At 38.9% G+C, this 10,167-nt stretch overlaps 1 long non-coding RNA gene across 1 annotated transcript in view; it reads right to left on the bottom strand.

The window, feature by feature from the left end:
- Positions 1–727: 727 nt before the first annotated feature.
- The window catches only part of LOC136553605 (uncharacterized), a 57,271-nt gene continuing 47,831 nt past the window's right edge, over positions 728–10,167 (bottom strand). Inside the window, exon 3 of the long non-coding RNA XR_010783187.1 lies at positions 728–1,246. This is a non-coding gene — a long non-coding RNA (uncharacterized lncRNA). The remainder of the gene's footprint in view (positions 1,247–10,167) is intronic.

Raw genomic sequence — 10,167 nt, 5'->3', positions numbered from 1 at the left:
TCTTATCTTCTATCAACTATTAGAAGCCTTCAAGCTGGAACACATAGTGTGCACTGACTGCAAGAAATACTGAAGCAGAGAAATGTCAAATAAACCTACTGTTTCAAGAGACAGAGTCTACCATTTTTCTGTCCTTGTGCAAGAATCTTTCTTACGGTCATGGTCACTAGGAATGTGTCTGACTAGCAAAATAAAGAGGGTGAAATCTCATTGGTTTCAGCGGTATCAAGGTTTCAACCAATTTACTTCCTATAAATGAAACCTTATGAGGACTTGTAATGTGTTGCTTTAAACACATTCAAAGCTGATGGAACTTTGTCTTTTAGTATTTTTCCCAGATGTTTGTGATATCTAACAATATCCCTAAATAGGTGCTATGTTAATTACTCCAACAGTTTTGATTTTTTGAAACTAGAATCTAATTTTAGAAAACCATTAGATAACTTAGAGTGAAGTAAGTAAGCACCAAGTAAATGGTGCTTTATAAATCTTCCTGTCTAGATGCATGAATTAGATACAAGATTCTGGTTTTATTTTTACTTACGCAGGGGCTGAGACTATCATGAAAACCAAAATGGATATTTTTAAGATTAATGAGATAAACCCCATCTAATTGCAACATTTCGAATTTTTTTTGCTGCTTACTGAGGGTATATGGTATATGAGTTTTTTTCTAGATGACCTGACTCTCAAATGCCAAACACTGAGAACTAGAAAGCAAGGCAAGAGCTTTTTAAAAAAATCTGCATTTATTTGAGCTATGGATGAATAAAATATAGGGCACATAAAAGTGACAGTACCTTCTAGGCTAGTAGATTGCACAATCTGGACTTTCACAGCTACAGTATTTTCTCATGCATGTGCTACACTAAGAATACTAAAAGTACCTAGATTTAAAAGGTGATGCTGACACAGCATCTAAGTAATGATGAAATACTCAGATACACATGAATTATGTCTTCCAACAAAGTGTTTTGAAATGAAGTGCAAAAGCTTTCATTCTCTACTTGCATTGATGTAAACCAAAGAAAATTTTTGGGGTGAAAGCTTAACTGTGTAGATACCCAGAGTAAAACTGAAGAGAGGGTGATGGCAAACTTGATTTGACAGAGCCTTAAACTCCTAGGTGCAGTCACAAAATTATGACTATTCACTTTTGTCTTCGAGAAATTATTAATAAAGACACCGATATTCAGGCTGCAGAGGTCTCTTGAATTTCTTCTTTTGATGTCCTCTCTGCTAGAGGCTGTGAAGACAAAAGGTAAAATTTGTGTTTCTTCATTAAAACAGACAAACCATGTCCAGATAAAGTCCATCGGAATTTTCTATGCTGCTATATTAAGAACAGCAGGAACCAGTTCAGATATAAGAATCTCTATATAAGATAAGATCCTCTATCATGCTGATTTTCCCATTATTCCCTGTTTTCAGACATATTTTCAGCGGACTTTGTACCATCAGACAATGCTATCATAGCAAACTCTATGGCCTGCCACATGTGTGGTCACTTCCATGGTATAACAGCCACCAGTCTTGTTGGCTCCAGCACAACCCTCTCTGATGTCAGACTCTTTGAACTGAAATAAAGAGAAGCTTTAGGGTCATGAAGACATTGTATGGAGTCTAGAGGAGAGCCAGGGTCAAGAGCTATTACTTCACAGGCCCCACCTGCTCTAGACAGGATTAGTCTGAAGCAATGTGAAAGCCAATCAGTCAATGCCACACAGACTACTGCCTACAGTTCCTAGGGGATGATATTTTCTACCTACTTTCAGATTTTTATCTAAAATGAAGAATAATTTGATGGGCTGGAAAGTTAATGCAAATCATGGGAAAAGTATATGTTCTGACTCTCTTAGTTTTATTTTAATACAGTTCCACTTCTTGTAAAACACAAGACAAGTTACACTTAGATGGTAAAAAAGATGAGCAGGTTTGTCATTACTGCAAGGCAGTTGTAAAACAGTTATCTCTGAGATAAAGGGGCCTTCAGAAGGTAGTCGGGGACCCAGCTGAATGTAATGCTGTTTTGGAGCCATGTCCTTTACTAAACTTACCCTTCCTACTTTTTTTTACAGTCTCTGACACACATGCCATATCAGTGTGGTTATATGCACAGTCACATTAATTCATGTTAGCTAACAAGCACAATGCAAGTTGTGCATTTTTAATGCAGAGTGCTCCCAATAACCATCATTAATAACACTGTCTTCAGTACAGGAGAGTAAGGCTCCTCCTGTGTTACCTCTGCCTAGGATTAGATTTCATCTCACTTAATTTTAGCTGTCACCAGAGTCTTCCTTTGTAGTCACTGGAGAGAGAGAGAGAGAGAGATCTCCAAAGGGTGGTTCCTTCCACCTCTCTTGAATACTTGTCTATGGATGGGGTGAATCCCCCTTCTGTATGTGCCCATCTCTCTCCATGTTTAGAGATGGAGTCAAGCTGACTTTAACTTACAGACATCTAATAGAGACTGATAACTTATAGATAGTGAAAGTGAAATTAATCCCACCTTCAGCACACTGTACTTTAGGCAGTTCTCTGCTTGGTGTAAAGAGGATTGAGAGAAGATTTCTCTAAGTGCAAGCATGATTTTGTTGCTGCTGCTAGGAGTGCTTTGCTTTCTGCTTTTGGCTCCCTGAGATGCTGACAGCTCTGATGTTAATATTGGAGCACCAGTCGGGATTCAGCGATTTGCAGAAAAAAGGCAAGTTATGTAATTTTTTTGAGGTAATAGCTGCAGTTGGAAAGAATTGGCCTGAAACTGTCTGAAGCTGAGAGAATCTTACATGTTAAATAGTTTAATTTCAGGATATTATAACCATGACTTGAATAAAAGAAAAAAAATCTAACCTATTTCATGTGCTGTATTAAGTATCTGCATTTGTTCCTAATATTCTTAATGATGTCAATTTGAAAATTTCAGCACATCATTTTCAAGTGCGAATTTAGGGAGAAAGTTTGGCAATCTACTAGTGCAAATTCATACTTTAGTTGAAAAAAGCAGCCCACACACCCTTGGGTAGTGATAAAAATAACATTTCATGAATTAGACAAAGAATTTTTGATGTTGGTAAATAGAATGGATGCTCTTCCAGCATCTAGTGGGCCTGGATTCATCCTTGCTTTTTTTCCCAAACTGAAAAAGTCTGTGTATACATTAAAAAAAAAAAAGAGAAAAAGCAGTTTCATTTGAGAAATTTCTTCAGAAATATGAGAAAACTGGTCTTGAAAGGAAAGACTCTTCATGAGGTTGCCAAGACTTGTAATTTAATCATGCATTTTGCAACAATCGGTATTTTTAGTGTCTTAGCTTCAAAAATCCTGTTATTACCTGATAATCGCTGTTTTTATTAAAGAAAAAGAAAAACATTCCTAATGGTATTGACTGCAGAGGAAAGTTTAAAAATATGAGCTGTAAAAGCTTAAATCAAGAAGGTGGAAAGTGAAAAGGAGCAATTAATGTAACACTTTATAATTTTTGGAGGCTCAACTTGATTTTTTTTCCCCCTCAACTAAAGTACACATTTCCCACAAGATTTTCTTTTCAGGATCACAGTTGTTGATGAGGTTGAAGTGAGAGACAGGGCTGTGTGATAAATTCATGTTTGCCCAAGGTGTCAAACTAAACACCATGCATCCCTCTAGGTTCAGATATTTTCCAAGGCAGGGATGGATAAACCTTAAAGTGTTCCTGCCCATGGCAAGGGTATTGGGTCTAGATGGTTGGAAGGTCCCTTCCAGTTCTGTGGTTCTGTGATTTATATGGGGCTTGCTCCAGTTTGTAACAAGGTATTTGAATCAGAGTTTGCAGAAAACTAGAAGGGTAATCTGTCCTGAACTGGGATGCTGCAAAGAGGTGAATGTCATCCTAAAAGAAGAAAAACAAACCAAAAGTTTTCCTGAAAAAAAGAAAATCATAAAGCACTTCCCAGTGTTTAAATTAAGATCCTTAAATGAAGTGCCTGAGGTAGGAGGGTAATTTCATAAAGCCTCCTGTCTAATCCATAGAAAGAGTGAGACAGTCCTGTAAAACACCTTACTGAAGTTTCTACTTTGAAGTGGATATTGAGAAAATCTGCTTTTCTGAAGGCATCTCTCAATGTCCACCACATCCTTCTTCCTGGAGCATAATGCAGGCCTCATATTGAGCAGTGCTCCTTGTTCCATTAATTTCATGTGTCACTAGTGTGGGACATGTGATGGGAAAGGAGTAGCAAAATGAACAATCCCAAGACCTGTGTGGATATGACTATGCTCTGCAGTACTACTTTTTGCTCCAAAAGTCATTGAAAAAGGGCTTGCTTTAGGCAAGTATTTGGAATTATAGAGTGTTAGGGGAAGGAGGAAGTTTGGAAAGCTCTGCTATTCTGACTTCATACTTCAGAGAGCTCATATGGACAAAAGAGAGTACTGCTTAGACTAAATTAATAACTGGCTGGTACCTTCATTTAAGGTTTTTGAGTAGCTGATTTGGGCTATGCCGAATCTCAACAATCATCCAGGAATGTGAGGTAGAATCCTACAGTGCTCCTGAAGGACAGATGTCCTTCACTTAGAGCCCTTGGTGGTTTGACGTGGGCTGGATGCCAGCACTCCAGGTGCTCTATAACTCCCCTCCTGAACTGGACAGGGAGAGAATATAACAAAATATAACAAAAGGATCATGAGTTGAGACAAGGATGGGGAGAGATCACTCACTGGTTACTATCACGGGCAAAACAGACTTGATTTGGGGAAGTTGACTGCATTGATCATCAATTAAAATCAGAGTAGGATAATGAGAAGTAAACCAAATCTTTAAAACATCTTCCTGACACCCCTCCCTCCTTTCCAGGCTTAACTTTATTCCCAATTCTCTACCTCCTCTTACCCTACAGCTGTTCAGGGAGATGGGATATAGGGATTACGGTCAATTCATGTTGTTTCTGTCACTGCTTCCTCCTCATGGAAAGGAGTCCTATCCCTGCTTCAGCATGGGATCCTTCCCAAATGAGACAGTTCCTCATGAACTACTCCAGTCCCTTTCCATGGGGTGCAGTCCTTTAGGAACAGACTGCTTCAGTGTGGATTCCACACAGAGTCACAAGCCCTACTAGGGAATCTGCCCTAGCATGAACTCCTCTCTCCACAGGTCTCCACAAGGATCCTGCTCTGGTGTGGACTTTCCATGGGGTCACAACCATCCACCTGCTCCAGTGTGGATCTCCTCCATGGGTTCCAGGTGGATCTCTGCACCCCCATGGACCTCCAAGAACTGCACGGGCACAGCTGCCTCACCATGATCTTCACTGTGGTCTTCAGGTGAATCTTTGTCCCAGCACCTGGAGCACCTCCTCCCCCTCCTTCTGCACTGACCTTGGCATATGCAAAATTGTGTCTCTCACATATTCTCACTCCACTCTCCTCTGACTGCAATTCCTCCTGCATAATAACTTTCTTCTTAAATATCTTATCACAGAGCCACTGATGATTGGCTTTGCAAGTGGCAGGTCCATCTTGTTGACATTTGGAATTGGCTCTCTCAGACATGGGGGAATTACCCATTATACCAATAAAAAAAAGTAAACTTCTGGAAGTGCCTCAGAGGATCCATCCTTACAACTCCCTCAAGTCCTAGAACCTTGTCACGTGGATCTAATGCAGAGCCACAGAAAGCTGAATGCACAGGAAGTTCATGAAACTCACATGTCCATTGCAATTTTGAAAACGAACAGGAATTTTGACAGCCTCTCTTCTTGAAAGATTTGTCATGTTTTTCATAAAAAAACCCTATTCAAGTTGCAATTATACTGCACTACAATGTAAACTTGTGTTCCTCTTGATCGCTGAACTTTGGCACTGGTGCTATTGTGTATGCTTAGTGAAGTCTATTCAATGTCAGATTGTCTTTACTGCAGTGAAGATCAGGCCCTGCATTCCGCAAAATGTAAATTTGTTTTACCCAACAGATTTTAGTTTAGAAAGACCTGGGTAACTTCATTGACTGCTGTTTTTAGGTTAAGCAGTCCAAAATCTGTGTTTGGTTTGAAAAGAAAGTTCAGGATTAACATGCTGTTTCTGCAAATCCATAATCAGAGCAGCTTTGTGTAAATAGAAGATTAAGAAGCAAGCTGTGTCATGTACAGCATGACCCAAAACAGATGCACCTGCAAGGTACAGGACTAGGAGGGCTCTGCTTAGTGAAATAGCATCCTATTGTGTGATATGCCTAACTTGCCTGTTTTTCAATTTCACCTAAAATATCCTTCCTTCCTTCCTTCCTTCCTTCCTTCCTTCCTTCCTTCCTTCCTTCCTTCCTTCCTTCCTTCCTTCCTTCCTTCCTTCCTTCCTTCCTTCCTTCCTTCCTTCCTTCCTTCCTTCCTTCCTTCCTTCCTTCCTTCCTTCCTTCCTTCCTTCCTTCCTTCCTTCCTTCCTTCCTTCCTTCCTTCCTTCCTTCCTTCCTTCCTTCCGCCACTTCCTTCCTTCCGCCACTTCCTTCCTTCCTTCCGCCACTTCCTTCCTTCCGCCACTTCCTTCCTTCCGCCACTTCCTTCCTTCCGCCACTTCCTTCCGCCACTTCCGCCACTTCCGCCACTTCCGCCACTTCCGCCACTTCCGCCACTTCCGCCACTTCCGCCACTTCCGCCACTTCCTCTCTCTATTTCTCCCTCTGTCTCTTTCCCTCTCTCCCGTCCCAGGTAATAATTTGCCTGATCATTTGTTTCAGAATGATATCACTTAACAGGAGAATAGAAAGGATTCAGGTCACCAAGCACATATTTCTTGTGAGGTTCTAGGCTGCTCGAGATCTCTGGCTTATCTAAGCCAGGGGGTCCATTCCCACTGGAGGCAGGCAAGGATGACCTGTTTTGCCCAAACTGGCACAAGAACACTCAAATCTCCTTCAGGTTGTTTCTACCTGGAATCATTCCAGTATAGCTACACTGCATTAAGACAACCCACAACACTGTATCTTATTCTGGAATAATTTTCATGTGAGCTATCATCCTAAATTGCCTGCCACATATAGCTTAGTTAAAAACCTAATCAATGTTTACCTCAAGATGTTATTAAGAATCATTAGCAATAGAAAGGAAAGGCTAATGGCCATCTATGCAGGGCCCTGCACAGAAATGTGTGCAACACTTTTTGGGAACAAAGCTTGGAACTTTCAATGTGAAAATTTCATTGGTTTAACTAAGAATAGGATTTATAATCAGTGTAGTTTGAAACACTGAAGTACGTAGTGTCAGCTCTTTTAAATCAATATAAGGCTGCCAGAGCTTGGTTTAACTTATACTGCATTCAAAGTAAACCAAAATAAGCTGTCTGTAACCCAACATTAATGTGTTTACATAGAGTTTTTACTGAATTAATGAAACTGATTTTAAATTGATTTAAGTCAAAGCTGTGCTAGAACTGTGCACAAACAAAAGTTTAACTGGAAGATGATTTATTGAATATGGATAATGCAGGCAATGGTGGTGGATATGAGAAAGAAAGAAATCAGGATCCGGACATAATGAAAAAAACCTGAATGGATATGTCCAGGCAGTATTGTGCAATATCCAGATACATAAATAAGGGAAAGAATATTTAGATTGTAGCCAGTTCCCTACACAATATAAGGTCCCAACACATAAATATGGAACATTAGATACCCAGGCAGATGGTATAAATATGGCAAAAAGGATGAAAGTTAAAAGTGGGTGCATGGGGAAATGGTCTAAACTAGAATAAAGGGTTCCTGTCCTTAATGGCAAAGAAGCAAGAATGCCACTTGGATTACTGCTGTGGAAACAAATACAAGCAAATACAGCAGAAATGATCTTACCTCCCTACAATTTTTCCTCTTAACTTCTTAAGTCTTCACGTCTTAACATTGCGGAGGGGGAAAATAATGCAAAGAGTTTTTTCTGGTATTGTTTGCAACTGCCTTTTTTTTAGACAAGAACTGTTTTACTATCTAGAGTCTCTCAAAAAATGAAGATGTTCTCAACACAAAATAAAAACTGGTCATGAAAAATATAAATGCTCTTTCAACTTGAGAAGGGAATTACTTCATAATTTACACTATCTCTACTTGAAAAGAGAAGAACTTCACTACTCATGAGTTATTGGTTTTCCCTTCTTCATTAAGCATTCCTTGTCTGTGTTTCTATCTATTTAGTGCATGTTCTTCACACTCCCTTGTCAATGCCCTTAGATACAAGGGATATATTTGAGACTTAGTGCACGAAGAACTTTCTTTTTAATACACAGCAAATTAGAGGCACTGCACTACCCTTTATATGTGCTGTACCAGAATATTAACCTCTAATGTGGGCTCTTCCTACTTGGATAATCTTTTGCTCACATCCCAACACTGTTTTCAAACATTTGCAAACCAATTAATTTATCTCTTGGAGGGAGTGCTTTACTGAATTTACCTGTGATGATGTATGTAAAAGAGGATACATTAAAATGAAACCTGAAGTGTTACTGTTGACAGGAAGCTGTCAAGTGATATGAATTGCATATAGCATATTCAGAAATGTGTTTGCCCTATAATGTTTTCTGTGTCTCTAAACAAAGACAAAAACAGGTATAACTAGCCTGATACCGTTTAGTTATGTAACAGATTGAGGGTTTGGGTTTTAGTCACTGAAAATGTGATAAACAACATTGTGCATTAATGCAGAAAACAGATTGAGCTTTTTAATGGTACATCAAATAAGACTTTATTAGCATCTATTAGGTTCAACCCAAAGCCCGGGAAATAGCATTAATGAGCATCATATATCAGTCTGTCTGTTATTAGATAACATTATCCCTTAAAACTAGCAAGTCATATAGTACTTTATACTTTTTACCTTTATCTTTAGAATTAGCTGCTCACATCCTCTCCTGTTACACTGGCCTTACTATTAGTAATAGTGAACCAATTTATAAACCCATTAGTGACACTTTTTCCCGAAGATAAAAACAGTCAAAATTATCTGGCAGCAATTAATCTTAATGGCTGTATGCAGTAAACAGCAATGGGCTAATTCCAGCTCTGTCAGCCCCATCAAACAATCCCACATTAGGCAGCTTTTCACTGATCCATTAAGCATATTCAGAACAACAACAAATTCAATGCTGAAGGCATATGCACTAAACATTACAACAGTGATCTTCTGAAGCCATCATTATCTCTTAAATAGTACTTCCCCCATGTATTATCATTATGCTGTACATTAGAAATACTTTGATTAAACTCCCTTAATTCATAACAGCCAGCTGCAGACCATTTATGCAGTTAATCTCAACACAACAGCTATTGAGGAAATATAACAAATGAAGGCTGTAAACTGGAAGTCATTACTATAAAAGATACTGGTTCCCTAGCCCCTATAGTGCAAAGTGCATGGCAAGATTGTACTTTAGAATGACAGTAATGCAGACAGAAACAACTAATGGCTTTCCACATGTCCTGCAACATATGCAGCAGGAGTTGCAGCTGTAAAGATGTGTGCAGGAGTGACCTGACAAACTGTCAGCATGAATGGCAAAAACATTCAGGAGCCCCTTGTTCAAAGGACCAAAATATCGCATGAGACCCAGCACGCAAACTACAGCCTCTCTATGGCTTTGCTGTCTTCATCTGGAGCACACTGCAATTTGTCTCTTTGAAAAAACAACTCTGATTTCTTCCTCTATGAAGCTCCAGTTAGAAGCAATGACAATTTGAAAGACTGCAGACCTTTAGTTTCCTTTCCTACAAGTAATAGCTGTTTTGAGAATTTTTATTAGACTGTTTTCTCTTTAAGGTGTAATGGATACGGTGTGGCAAGAAAATTTGCATAAAGCTTTCCATGGTGATGTAAACAAAACAATATTATCAGGATGGGAAGGAAAACAGTAGCTAATTTATGTTTCCACTCTGACCTGAAATTCACATGAGGTATTCTCATTTAATAACATGAAAATGTTAAATAGATAAAAGTTGATGGTATTTTAAGTTTTCATCAAATGTATCCCATAAAAAAATATGTATTAGAAATTCACTCAGAGGGTTTCATGCTGCATGTCAAGGAAAAACAGGAGTTAAATTCGTGTTACTAATCTAGATTGTACCCTTTCTTAATTATAAAAATACCCCAAGAAATCTGTGGGATTTGGATACAAAAACACTTTCACAAATTCTTTACTTGTCAAGTGTAA

Source organism: Molothrus aeneus, chromosome 2 (assembly GCF_037042795.1).
Source record: "Molothrus aeneus isolate 106 chromosome 2, BPBGC_Maene_1.0, whole genome shotgun sequence".
Lineage (NCBI taxonomy): Eukaryota > Metazoa > Chordata > Aves > Passeriformes > Icteridae > Molothrus > Molothrus aeneus.
This window is presented reverse-complemented; position numbering and strand designations above follow the sequence as displayed.